The sequence below is a fragment of the Frankliniella occidentalis genome, unplaced genomic scaffold (genome assembly GCF_000697945.3).
Source record: "Frankliniella occidentalis isolate FOCC.00 unplaced genomic scaffold, Focc_3.1 Scaffold82, whole genome shotgun sequence".
Taxonomy (NCBI): domain Eukaryota; kingdom Metazoa; phylum Arthropoda; class Insecta; order Thysanoptera; family Thripidae; genus Frankliniella; species Frankliniella occidentalis.
The window spans coordinates 1,013,524-1,024,647 of record NW_026267212.1 but is presented as its reverse complement, the minus strand read 5'-3'; the positions used below and the strand labels follow the sequence as shown (position 1 = coordinate 1,024,647).

Here is an 11,124-nt window from a genome sequence, read left to right as displayed (position 1 = left end):
CCCGCCCGCGCAGCTCGGATGCTGTGGGCCGCAGTGCCAGTGCCGCCGCACCCCTCTGCCGGTGAGGACGCGCCGCGGACCCCGAGCTCCAGTCGCAGAGGCGCCACCCCGCAGTGCCGCTGAGCGCCGCGCGCGTCCGCAGTCTCGTCGCGCCCGACCCGAGCTGTTCGGCCAGCGCGCCGCGGGAGCTGCAGTGGTAGTAGTACTTAGGGTGACAGTCTGCTGCACTACAGGGGAATACGACATAGGTGGGTATTTAGAATGAGAAAATTACGGAAGGGGGGGGGATATTGGTAACAATACTAGACGGACCGACACGTCTGGTGCCTGAGTCCGCCTGAGCTCTGCTGCCTCTAGTTTACACGCTCAATATTCCCTGCATCTCCCAACCTCCTGTCTTTCAATAGTTCGACCTCACGAAGTGAGATATTCTTGTAAGGGTACAGGAAAATTTTCAATCGTGCGAGTTGTAAAGTTACAAATTAAAAATCGAAAAATTTCAAGCACTACACGGTGTTATCACCGTTCTATCTTCCTGTAATTTGCTGGATGTAGGCGTGCCTGCGAGCTTGCCTGTCGTCGCTCACTGAGGCCCCTTATGGAACGCCGTGCGACTATGCAACCCGTCCGCACGCCTGCATCACTGTGTAACCAGAAGAAAGAACGGCGCTGACGGACCACCCTTTATGTATTGACATGAAATTAATTAAAAGCAAGAATGGGCTGATGGAAATTTACAAGACATTTTACATAAGTCGGAAAGAAAAATATGTTGTTAATTTACGAAGATATTTTTCAGTGAGGAGAAGGAACGGGTTGGGCAGGACTTTTTTTTTTCTTAAGATCTGTCTCCTGCTGGAGAGGCATGTACCCTGATGGGATGGGGTGATATGACAAAGCCATATTCGCCCTCTTTGCGGTGTCTTGTCAAAAGAGGGATAGAATTGAGCCCAAAGGGTTTGCATTGAATATCCCGAACGGTCCCAAGTCCTAACATTTCGGTCTTCACGGCTTAAAACTACCGTCATCTTTGGAAAGCCGTTGAGACACAAAGGTTGATACCGTTCTGATTATTCAATAAACCATAAACACTAGGGGAAGTTTCCTGTTCAAAGTTTCAGTGAGACCATTTCAACCTGCACGGTCAAAGCAAGGTCGTTTCGCCTCATCCCATTTGAGTGATATTCTCGATTGTTACTGAATTTTAGATACAATTTATCCACTGCACTGTTAAAAGTTCTGTGCCTACAAACAGAATCCATGCAGATCGTCCTCTACTTCCATACTACGGTCAAAATCTGTTGGACTGGTATTTTTGAGGGACAGAAAGGCTCGACCGTATTTGAAAGGTTTGAAAAGAAATTTCCTTAAGGAGAAGGTACAGCCCAGCCGACAGAATCACATTGTTCAAAAAGTTACCAGACCATTCTCGGTAGTGATTACACTGGAAACAAAAGTATGTCCTCGCTTTTATTGTTTGTTTTTTTAATCTATTTGATTGTGACAACAGACGAACTTTCCATGAGAAGAAGGCGTAAAAGTACAAAATGGAGAAGAGAACAATTTATTTTAAAAATTTCGTACCACATTTCTCCTGCACGAGACACGAAAAGAATAAGCTATCTATCGTTTGTAAATCTTTAAATAGTTAACAATACTATCTAGGTAAACCAACACCGAGCGGTGTGGAACTGACCAGGAAAATGTACACATATTTATTGTGTAGAGACAATAATTGTTTCAGATTGTGTGTGATAATGTGTGTGATTGTTTCAGTTTTTGTGTGATTGTGTGTGATTGTTTCAGACTGCGAATGCTTGTGTGTATGAGTGTTTCTGATTGTGTGCGATTTTCTCTGATAGTTTTAGATTGTAGGATAAATATTGTGACATATTTTGCAACATTGTGTGAGATTGTGACTTAATTGTGCCGTGATTGTGTGTGATAGGGTTCGATTGTTTCATGATTGTTTCTGAATAATGTTTTTCCCGATGTACCGGGTGATTCAGAGAAGACGCAGGTGCGGGCGGGTTTGCCTACTCTACGGGCTATGGCGCCTTACGGGCAGAGCGGGTAGGTAAACCCGCCCGCACCTGCGTCTTCTCTGTATCACCCGGTACACACATTGTGTCCAGTTCCACACCCCTCGTTCACCACTCATAGACCTGGTAGTGTAGTCGGAACGCAGTTACCAAAGCAATACATTACTTTCTCCATTTTTTATCGTTTGTTCTTCAGATATTTTCTAAATTCATAGCAATAAAGGAATTCAACTTTGTTAACTTTGGTAGAACCAAATTTCACGCACTGCAAAATGCTTGCAAAGAATAGGTTCGTATTGCAAACTATTTTCTTTGCAGCTTGCAAAGAATTTTCAGGCATCGTAATACAAACTAGTTCTTCGCAAGCTTGCAAACTATTTCTTTGCAATGCAAACACATTGTTTGCAAGGATTCTGCCAGCTTGCAAAGAACTCCTTTGCAATACGAACTAATTCTTTGCAATACAAAGCTCACAAATTCTTTGCAACGTTGCAAAGAATATAGTTTGCAAGCATTTTACAGTGCGAGAGCGGGAGAGACTCGTTTAGTAGGTTTGTTTGGGAGCCAGTCTGAACAAGAGTTGGAGGGAAGAGGGGTTAATTTGCTTATATACGCAGAACTTTTCGTGTGTCTTTACCTTGCAATATACCAGCAATAAACTGGAGAAAAATAAATGGGGAATGTTTTGGTCGGGTGTGAAGCGCAGTACGCTTTGAAAATTGATTGCTAAGCTGCTGGCGCACACATGTAGCTCTGGCGTGGAGCGCTCCCACCGGACGCGATCAGGTTGCGCCGTACACCTATGGATTTGGCAGCGTTTCGGCCTGATGGTGCTTTCTATGTCAAATGCTATAATCCGCCTTGTAAATAAATAACAGACAATCATGTGGAGATTGAGTGACGCAAGAGAGTTTAAAATTCCAACATCAAATGGGTTGTTCAAGGGAAGTTAAAAAAAAAAAAAAAAAAAAAAAAAAAAATTAGCGTGTACATTAAGCAGACCTGACCTTCAAGCAAACGGAGTTGCTATTGCTCCATCTTGATTCGCTGACAAAACTGTCGAAGTGGGCAGTGAGTGGCTCGGCCTGTCGGTGGCGTTTGTAAAAGTCACAATGATTTTTAGCACTAACTCCCACATTTTAAATCACAACGAAACACACACGCCCCCCCCCCTCCCCCTTCTTTTCTCCCTGCTCTTTTCCTCCCCCTTTCCCCCATTCCACTAATCCGTCTGACGTTATTGGGAGGGAGAGGTAGATTAACATCCAGAATAACCATCACCATAAAAGTAGGGGAAACGGTGGGGGAAGAGGGACAGGGGTCATTCTGCAACAGACGGACGCTCCGCGATGCTACTGATCGGTAGCAACAACAATTATGACCCGTGACACGAATTTCTACCGGCAAGCTGTTTTCCAAAGAGGACGTTATCGTAATTTGCGTGTCCTCATTAGACCCACGTAAATGCAAGCTGGGTCGAGTTACCACCACTTTTTAATTCAGAGGCCAATGGGCTAATTTCTTTTTTAATCTAAACAGGTGCAGTAGTTGGCACGACGCCACTAATCTTTGCAAAGGATTTTTACTCTTAGCAGTTACCGCGTATGAAATAAAAATGAAAGATCTGATAAGATCTGTTAACACTGTTTTAAAAAGAAACTTTAGTTGCGGGCATCATTTTACGGACCGCAGAGAGGGTGTCGTTCTCTTTTGTTTCACCCAGCTCCTCTCCTGGGGACTTAGAAAAATATTTTAAGCACATGTTGGTTTTGTGGTCTCGCCCTCTCCCTCCCCGACCTGTGTAGCGTCAGCGTCTGCCGTCCTCCCGGATTCTGGAGACATTAAGGCAAGGGCGCGTTTCATGGTCTCTGGCTTTTTTACATCCTAAATGTATATAGAGGGACAATTTTGTTCCTAAACAAGGGCAACGTTTTCGTGTGGAAGGTTTTAAACAATTTGTCTAGTTTTAGTTACAAAATTGCATCCAGTCTGAACCTAAAACAAGGAGGAGGGATTTTCCGGAGCATTTTTCTTATTTTCTGATGAGACATCTTCAAAAAAAAGTTTTCACCATATTAGTTTTTTCAAAGTTTTCCCTTTAATTTCCTCAAGCACGCATTGTTTAAACCGCGCATATGTGTCTACACCGGCGCACTCCCTACTGTTGTGAGCGGCCCTTGCCTGCTCCCTAATTGCAGTATCTGCCACATGGTTAGCTCGGCATTCGGGAGTGCTAATGCTCATCAGGACTCTGCTCGGCTCCGGGCCCTCTGGTCTGCGGACCAACGACCCACGGGCGGCAACCGCTCCAGTGGCAGCCGCGACGGCGCGACCAGTGGGGCCAGGGCCCAGTGGGGCCAGGGCCCAGTGGGGCCAGGGCCCGCGGCCCGGAGGGGCCGCCCTGCCCCCCACGGCCCCCAGCTTCACTTTCGCCCCCTTCTCCACCCTACCCCGCGACACCCTCCCCTTCTTAGGCCCCCATCTAAACCCCACCCCACAGTTGCAGCTGCTCTTCACGACGAGTGGGAGCGCGGTCCTCGCTTAGCCAACTTTCGGTAGCGCGGCGGGCGTGGTGTGGTGTGGCGGGGGTGATGGTGAGCGATGCGGGAAGGCGGGGGACGGTAGGGGGCACCGCAGCAGTGTGGTCGTGGCTATGCGACGCGACGTTAGTGATCTGCTGTGCGACCGGACGGTGAGCGAGTTCTACCACCAGCGGCAAGGTGGAACCCAAACAACAACAAAAGGACCCCGGCGGTAACGCGGTATACTACTTACTCAAGCAAAAAGTACGGAAGCAGAGGATTTGCTCAAAGTTGTGTCGTCTGCTCCACCTCCTCCCCGTGGCAGGACTGCGGTAGATCCGTCTCAATCATCTTTGGGTGGGTTTGAGTACGGAGTTGAGTACACTGTAAACAAAACAAAAAATCCTCGTAAATTTACAACAGGTTTTGAATTATTTACTCGCAGTTTTGTGTTGTGCATTTGTTCAATCTTCCTTGTCGATCAATTCAAAGCAGTCAGATACGAAATGTACGAAATGCCAACATCGGTGTTGGCATATTGCTGTTACCGAAAGCAACTGTGTGTGACCGAAACCTCTATGTTCTCGCCGCGGTATGCATGGCCGTGAGGTCTGCCTGGATCGGCCTCACTACGCGAGCGCTGCAGAGGGAAAGGGACGGCGCTCCCCAATCGCTCCAATGAGATGAAGAGAGCCGTACTATGCAACAAACGCCAATGCCTGCTTTGCATTCCGTTTGTCCGCCCCTTTCCGCGTCTCTTCATACCTAATTCTTTGAACTCCGCCAGCACATGGAAATCAACAACATCAATTACTTTGCCACGAAAGATACAGTATTGGATGTTAACGAGTTCTGTGGTTTTGTGTGAATACGGCGACGCGTCGGAAAATCAAAAGAGAAGTTATTTGAAACAATAACGTAATGCAGATGCTCGCTGGTAAATAAGCGTGCAAATATTGCACACCTAAGTGGGTAACTCATAGCGCCAATGCATAGGGATTAACTGCACTCCACACTGCGTAGATGCAAATATTTAACATTTTTTTTGATCGAAACGTTCACGAAATGTCTAATGTTTGCACATCAATTGACGTCTAGTTCAGTTCGGCATCGTGAAGTGTTTATTTTTTGCACACTTGAAATTGCACTACTGCACGTCATTTTGTGTAATGCTTTCGAAATATGTTTTACTTTTACCAGTGCTCCAATGTTTTGTAATGTGTAGAAGTAAACATAAGGTAGATGTACGGTTCGGAGACTTTTTCTCCTCGTAGACTCAAGAATGTTTTATTTTTGTCTTGTGCAACCACTTTCCACACTAACGCTGTTGTGGTGCGACTCCCCATCCGCTCTCCTCCCTCCCTCAACGACCCGTCCTGGACCCGCCGTGCTCCTCGCAGGCAGGCTTTAGGCTTGCACGCAAATAATTCCTAACTCCCCCTTGATTGCGCCGAGCCCCCAAGTTTGGGGGGAGGCGGCACGTTCAAGCCCGTGCGGTGGTGTTGTGGGGACGAGACGACGAGACGGATTTGTTTTTAGGGTTTGGCGTGGCGTGGCGTGGTGCGGCTACTGCGTGACAATCTGGGGAACAAGCCGCGAGTTGGCGAAGGAGTGGCTGGGAGGGGAGGGACATGGATACGTTGTGAAGCAGCACGTCCGCGCCCCGCTCTGCGCCGACGCTCGCCCCAAACAACAAGATCGGAGCGTGTCCTTGCGTACGTGCGGCAGTGCTGTATGGCGGGCGGGATGAGCCCTGCGTACGCATTCGGCCGAAAAGAAGTGGGAGGGGGATGGGGATGAACTCTGTGTGAGCTTGGTCCAGCCGAAGCATGAGTTGTGGGGGAATACTAGACTGAACTCTTTGAGCGGCTTGGTCCGGGTAAAGCCTGAAAAGTTAACGGAGCGCTGCACTACTCGTTGACCCTCCAAATCTAACCAAGTCGACTGTGCACTGGAAATGCAAGTGTGTGAATGTCGCTCACTTGCAGGTGAGCGACATTTCTTTCGTACACTTGAGGGGGTAAACGTGTGAATTCTTTCACACCTTTACCCCCCTAAGTGTACGAATGGAATGTCGCTCACCTGCAGGTGAGCGACATTCACACACTTGCATTTCCAGTGTGATTGGAAAATTCAATTGGTTTCGATAACTAAAAAAAGATCGGTACATTTTAATCCTTCCCTTTTGTACACATACCGTTGTGTACATCGTAATAAATTTATGACGATGCACAATTTAAGAGATGTTTCCTTCTCTAGCCCAGGCTCGACAAACTCATAGATTACTCATGCGGCCTTCTGGTGTGCGTAGTAGTGGCATGAACCCTGACTGCGAATGCAGTGCGATACGGTCTGACCAGAAAAAAAAAACTAAAAAAAAACAGAGTAACAAAAAGACTTTTCCAGGCGCGCTTCTCTGTGGACCTAAAAAAACGGGGCACCCCCACCTCCCTCATGGCGACCAGAAGCATTACGCTTGTGGCATGGCGTGGTGCTATGCGTGGTGGCCAGCCCCTCCCACTCCCCGCCTCGCCCAGCCCCACCCCGCCCCCTCGCCTAGGCGGGGGATCTTGGCACCAGCCTCCCTAGTATACTTCCTCACCCCCCGTAGCAACTCACGGGCCCCACCACCACCAGGGGGGCGGTCGGACCCACCCCAACCCAACCTCCAGGGTACTCCTATATACTGAGCCCGCCCCTCTCCCCCTCCTCCTGCCTGTACACTGCCAAAAAGACAAGTCCGGGGGCGGGAAGGATAGGGGGGGCGTGCGGGATGTTGGGAAGCAGTAGAACACTGTGGGAAGACTTGCAAACGGTTGGGGCTGCTTTGTAGTTTGCGAACCAATTATTGCGAACGATTTCCTCTGTAATACTAGAGGAAATCTGCCGCAACTTTGAATACATTCCGTCGCTGGTATACGAAGCACTCAAACAACTTCGAAGAAATTCCTTCGCATGCTTTTCGGAAGCATCCCAAAATTCTTCGCAAAGGTTTTATCATGGCAGCATGCTCGTGGGCGCCGCGTGCATGCGGAGCTCGGCTGTTCGCAAAACTCTCACGACTTCCTCGTCTCGCTCTGCGGGGGCCAGCAGGTGTGGGCCACTGTCGGGCTGGCCCACCCGCGCCACGGGCGCCCGCGAGCGCCCCTGCCTGGCCCAGTCCGGCCGCCCGGTGGGCGGGGGCGTTGGCGGGCTGGATCCCCGCTGGCTTCTGCTGCTGCTCGCTGTCATGGCTCGCTTCTTACATTACCCTCCCAGTCTCCCCCCCCCCCCCCCCCCCCCCCCCCCCCCCCCCGCTTCCCCCCGCTCCCTCGAGTTCCGCAGTACGGGTCGGCCAGTCACATGGAACGGCTGACGTAACAAGGAGGCGAGGGCCAAAGCGAGTTTGGGTCAGGTCGGCCAAACGAAGCGGCGGCCAACGTACCGTCTGCGTGCCGGGGCATTTCCTTCCGGAAGGACAAAAGAAAAAATGTTTGCTGAGTGCACCTTTTCTGTGTGTTCTTTTCTCGTGTGCAGAGGACGGTGCTTGTTTTTTGTGTTTCCTTTCCTGAGCGTAGGTCCAGCTGTGCCGCTTTATTTCGATAGTACTCGAGTATCGTGCCTTGTTCATTTCGTGATTGTTTATCGGCCGTACAGTGGCCATGCTGCACTCAATCTGGGCAACAGCTGCTGTGGTCCAACTGTGCGGCTGAGCGCTATTTTTTTTTCTCCAAGCCTTCCCTTGCTCGGCAGCTTGCCTCGCGCCTCACTTTTTATTTCCGAGAACGCGGCACTCCACGCCTCTCCCTTTTATCCAGTGCATCTTCTCTTGCACCAGCAGAAAGTTTCGCAGCCCGAGGCTATGGCGGTGGGTGAGGGCGATCAGACGCTAAAGGGGAGGCCGTGAGACGCGCCCAGAGACATGCAGGTTGAAGGTCCTTAGTGAACGGACTACAACAACTACATCCACTGGTTTCTCGGCGCTCGGCTGTGGTGGGGTCGGGCAACGAGGGCGAGAACTTGACGCACTTCTCGTAAACCAGCAAAGTTATGCGTGTAAGGCTGTTCTGGTCAGCGCGCTAGGCGCTGTTTTCTTGTCCCCTCCCCTCTAGAGGAGGACGCTAACCCCCTCCCGACCCCCCTCCACCTTAATGCCCGAACACCAAGGGCTTAATCCCCGGCGTCGACGACACTAACCGGCCTTGTCCGCCTCCGGCAGGTCTCGACCGCCAAGGCTCAAAGCTCAGTTGGGGGCAGGGGGGAAGGGGGTTAGGAAGAATAAGTAAAGGTACGATAGGGGGGTAAAGTTAGGGTAAATGAGGGAGAGTGATAGAGTGTGGAAAGCACGACAAGCTGCGGTGAGAGAGTCGGGATAGGAGGGGATGGAGGGGAAAAGGGATGGGGGATGGGGGGTAAAATGTCCCTGGCCACGCACTTTGCGATGAGGGTAACGGCGCGGGGGGGAAGTTGGGCAAGTTTATGAGAATTCACTTGTGACCGCGCCTCGCGTCTTATCCGCCTTAACCATCAGGCCAGCGCCGGCAGGCAAGCCACAAGGCCATGTCTGCCTGTCGTTAAAAGCTCACATTGATTGAAGTGACACTTAAATCACGAAGCTTTTTGGCACTGCCTCACAATGGAACACACTACGACGGAGATGAGTACGGCAAAAGAGCGATAAAACAAGGAACAATAGAACGATTTTATCGAGGGAGGCAAGAGATGAGAAGTGACGGACAATCCGAAAGATACGTCGAACGAAAGATCAAGAGTCTGCTGCTTCTCTTTGACAGGAGGCCCTATGCCGGCAGAATCCATATCCGTGCGCGGTGTGGCGGAGAGGATTGCAAAATCACGGGCAAAATTCAACGTTACCGTAAAGTACAGTAAAGTTTGTAATTTGACGGGAAATATCACGATACTCTCGAAAAACAAATGCACCGAACGTCATCTAAAACCGTCTCCAGACGCTAAATTACGCCATAATATTGCAATGAATATATTCTCAGGAGCAATAATTTATCACTTTCGAACAGGTTCTAGGGCTCTCTGTAGGCTAAACTTTGATTTGAAATAGATGACTTCCGATGCATTTGTCTTTCGAGAGAGACTAGCGGAATGGTTTATTATTTTGTTTGCACTGCCTGCAAGGCCGGCTCGCACAACAGCGTGGCGTGGCGGGGGTGCCTATCGCACAGGGGGCCCCTGCCTGCTGGGCCAGCCCGCAGGTCACCGCGGCGTGGCGGGAGTGCCTATCGCACAGGGGCCCCTGCCTGCTGGGCCGGCCCGCAGGACACCGCGGCGTGGCGGGAGTGCCTATCGCACAGGGGCCCCCTGCCTGCTGGGCCGGCCCGCAGGACACCGCGGCGTGGCGGGAGTGCCTATCGCACAGGGCCCCCTGCCTGCTGGGCCGGCCCGCAGGACACCGCGCCGTGGCGGGTGTGCCTACGCCACAGGCGGGCTCCTCCCCCGCGCCGATCTTACCTATTCCCCCCCAGGTGATAATTTCACCCTGCCGGTGGGGCGGGTTGCGCTGTCTGCAGGAGGAAGAGGGGAAATGTTTCCATACCGTACCTGGTGGAATAAGCAGGTGCGGCGGGGGGCGGTCGGGGGCGGTCGGTGGCGGCCAGGGGCGGCGAGGTGGGTAAAGCGGGGGAGCGATAGAGAACACGGGCGGTCCAAACAGCTCCTGCTGAATAAGGAGGGCGGGGCCGGCAGCTGTGTTCCGTGTGTGGCGCGCTGTGTGCCGCGCGAGTGTCGTGGGCGTTGCGTTACATGTGTGCGTGTCAAACAAGCCAAACCGGCACACACACAGAGTCTAAATCCCGTGAAAACCCGGGCACGTGATCTTTTTATCCTTCCCTGACAGTAAATTCCTCTCTCCATGCCCCCCCCCCCCTCTCTCTCTCTCTCTCTCTCTCTCTCTCTCTCTCTCTCTCTCTCTCTCTCTCTCTCTCTCTCCCTCTCTCTCTCTCTCTCTCTCTCTCCCCCGTCCCGATGCCCTCTCCTTCCACTTCCGACGAACCCCTGCCCGGCCGGCGAGGCTTAACGCACATAGCCATGCAGAGCGCCCCTCCATCTCTGCCACTCCTTTCAGTCCCCGTTGCGGTGGGCCGGCCCGCCCCGCCAGCCCCTTCCCCCCTCCTCCCCTCCACCGCACGGCGCCACGCTTCGCCAACGCTGGTCGCGTCGCGAAGGCGTCTATGGCGGCGGTTCGCTTTAAATATTCCCGCCAATGACACTGCGGGCGGAGCTCTTGCAAAAACATTAGGCACTCCAGCCAGAGCCGCGGCGAAATGGGGCGGGGGGTCAAGGAAAGGGGTGTGGGGGAGGACTAGGGTGGGGCTGGCGATCAGGAGAGGGGAGGGGAGCACCCCGCGGGGCCCTGTGATCCAGTCACGAGCAATCCCCATTTTTCCAGTTAACGGCTTCATTTGCGGACCTTTTTTGCGGGGGGAGTAGGGGGTAGTGGTGGCGTTGCCGACGCCACGCCGGGAAACGCCACGCGCCGCCACGCCACCACACGTCGCCTCGCCGTATTTCACCGCTGGTTATCGCTAGGGGGCGAGGAAGGGGGGCTC

At 51.8% G+C, this 11,124-nt stretch overlaps 2 protein-coding genes across 2 annotated transcripts in view; both read left to right on the top strand.

The window, feature by feature from the left end:
• The window catches only part of LOC127749724 (dual specificity calcium/calmodulin-dependent 3',5'-cyclic nucleotide phosphodiesterase 1C-like), a 196,489-nt gene extending 193,464 nt beyond the window's left edge, over positions 1-3,025 (top strand). The window contains exon 7 of the transcript XR_008011314.1: positions 2,332-3,025. The gene's annotated coding sequence lies outside the window, so the exon portion shown is untranslated. The remainder of the gene's footprint in view (positions 1-2,331) is intronic.
• Positions 54-11,124, top strand: part of LOC127749725 (uncharacterized) — a 141,407-nt gene continuing 130,336 nt past the window's right edge. Inside the window, exon 1 of the mRNA XM_052269120.1 lies at positions 54-248. The gene's annotated coding sequence lies outside the window, so the exon portion shown is untranslated. The remainder of the gene's footprint in view (positions 249-11,124) is intronic.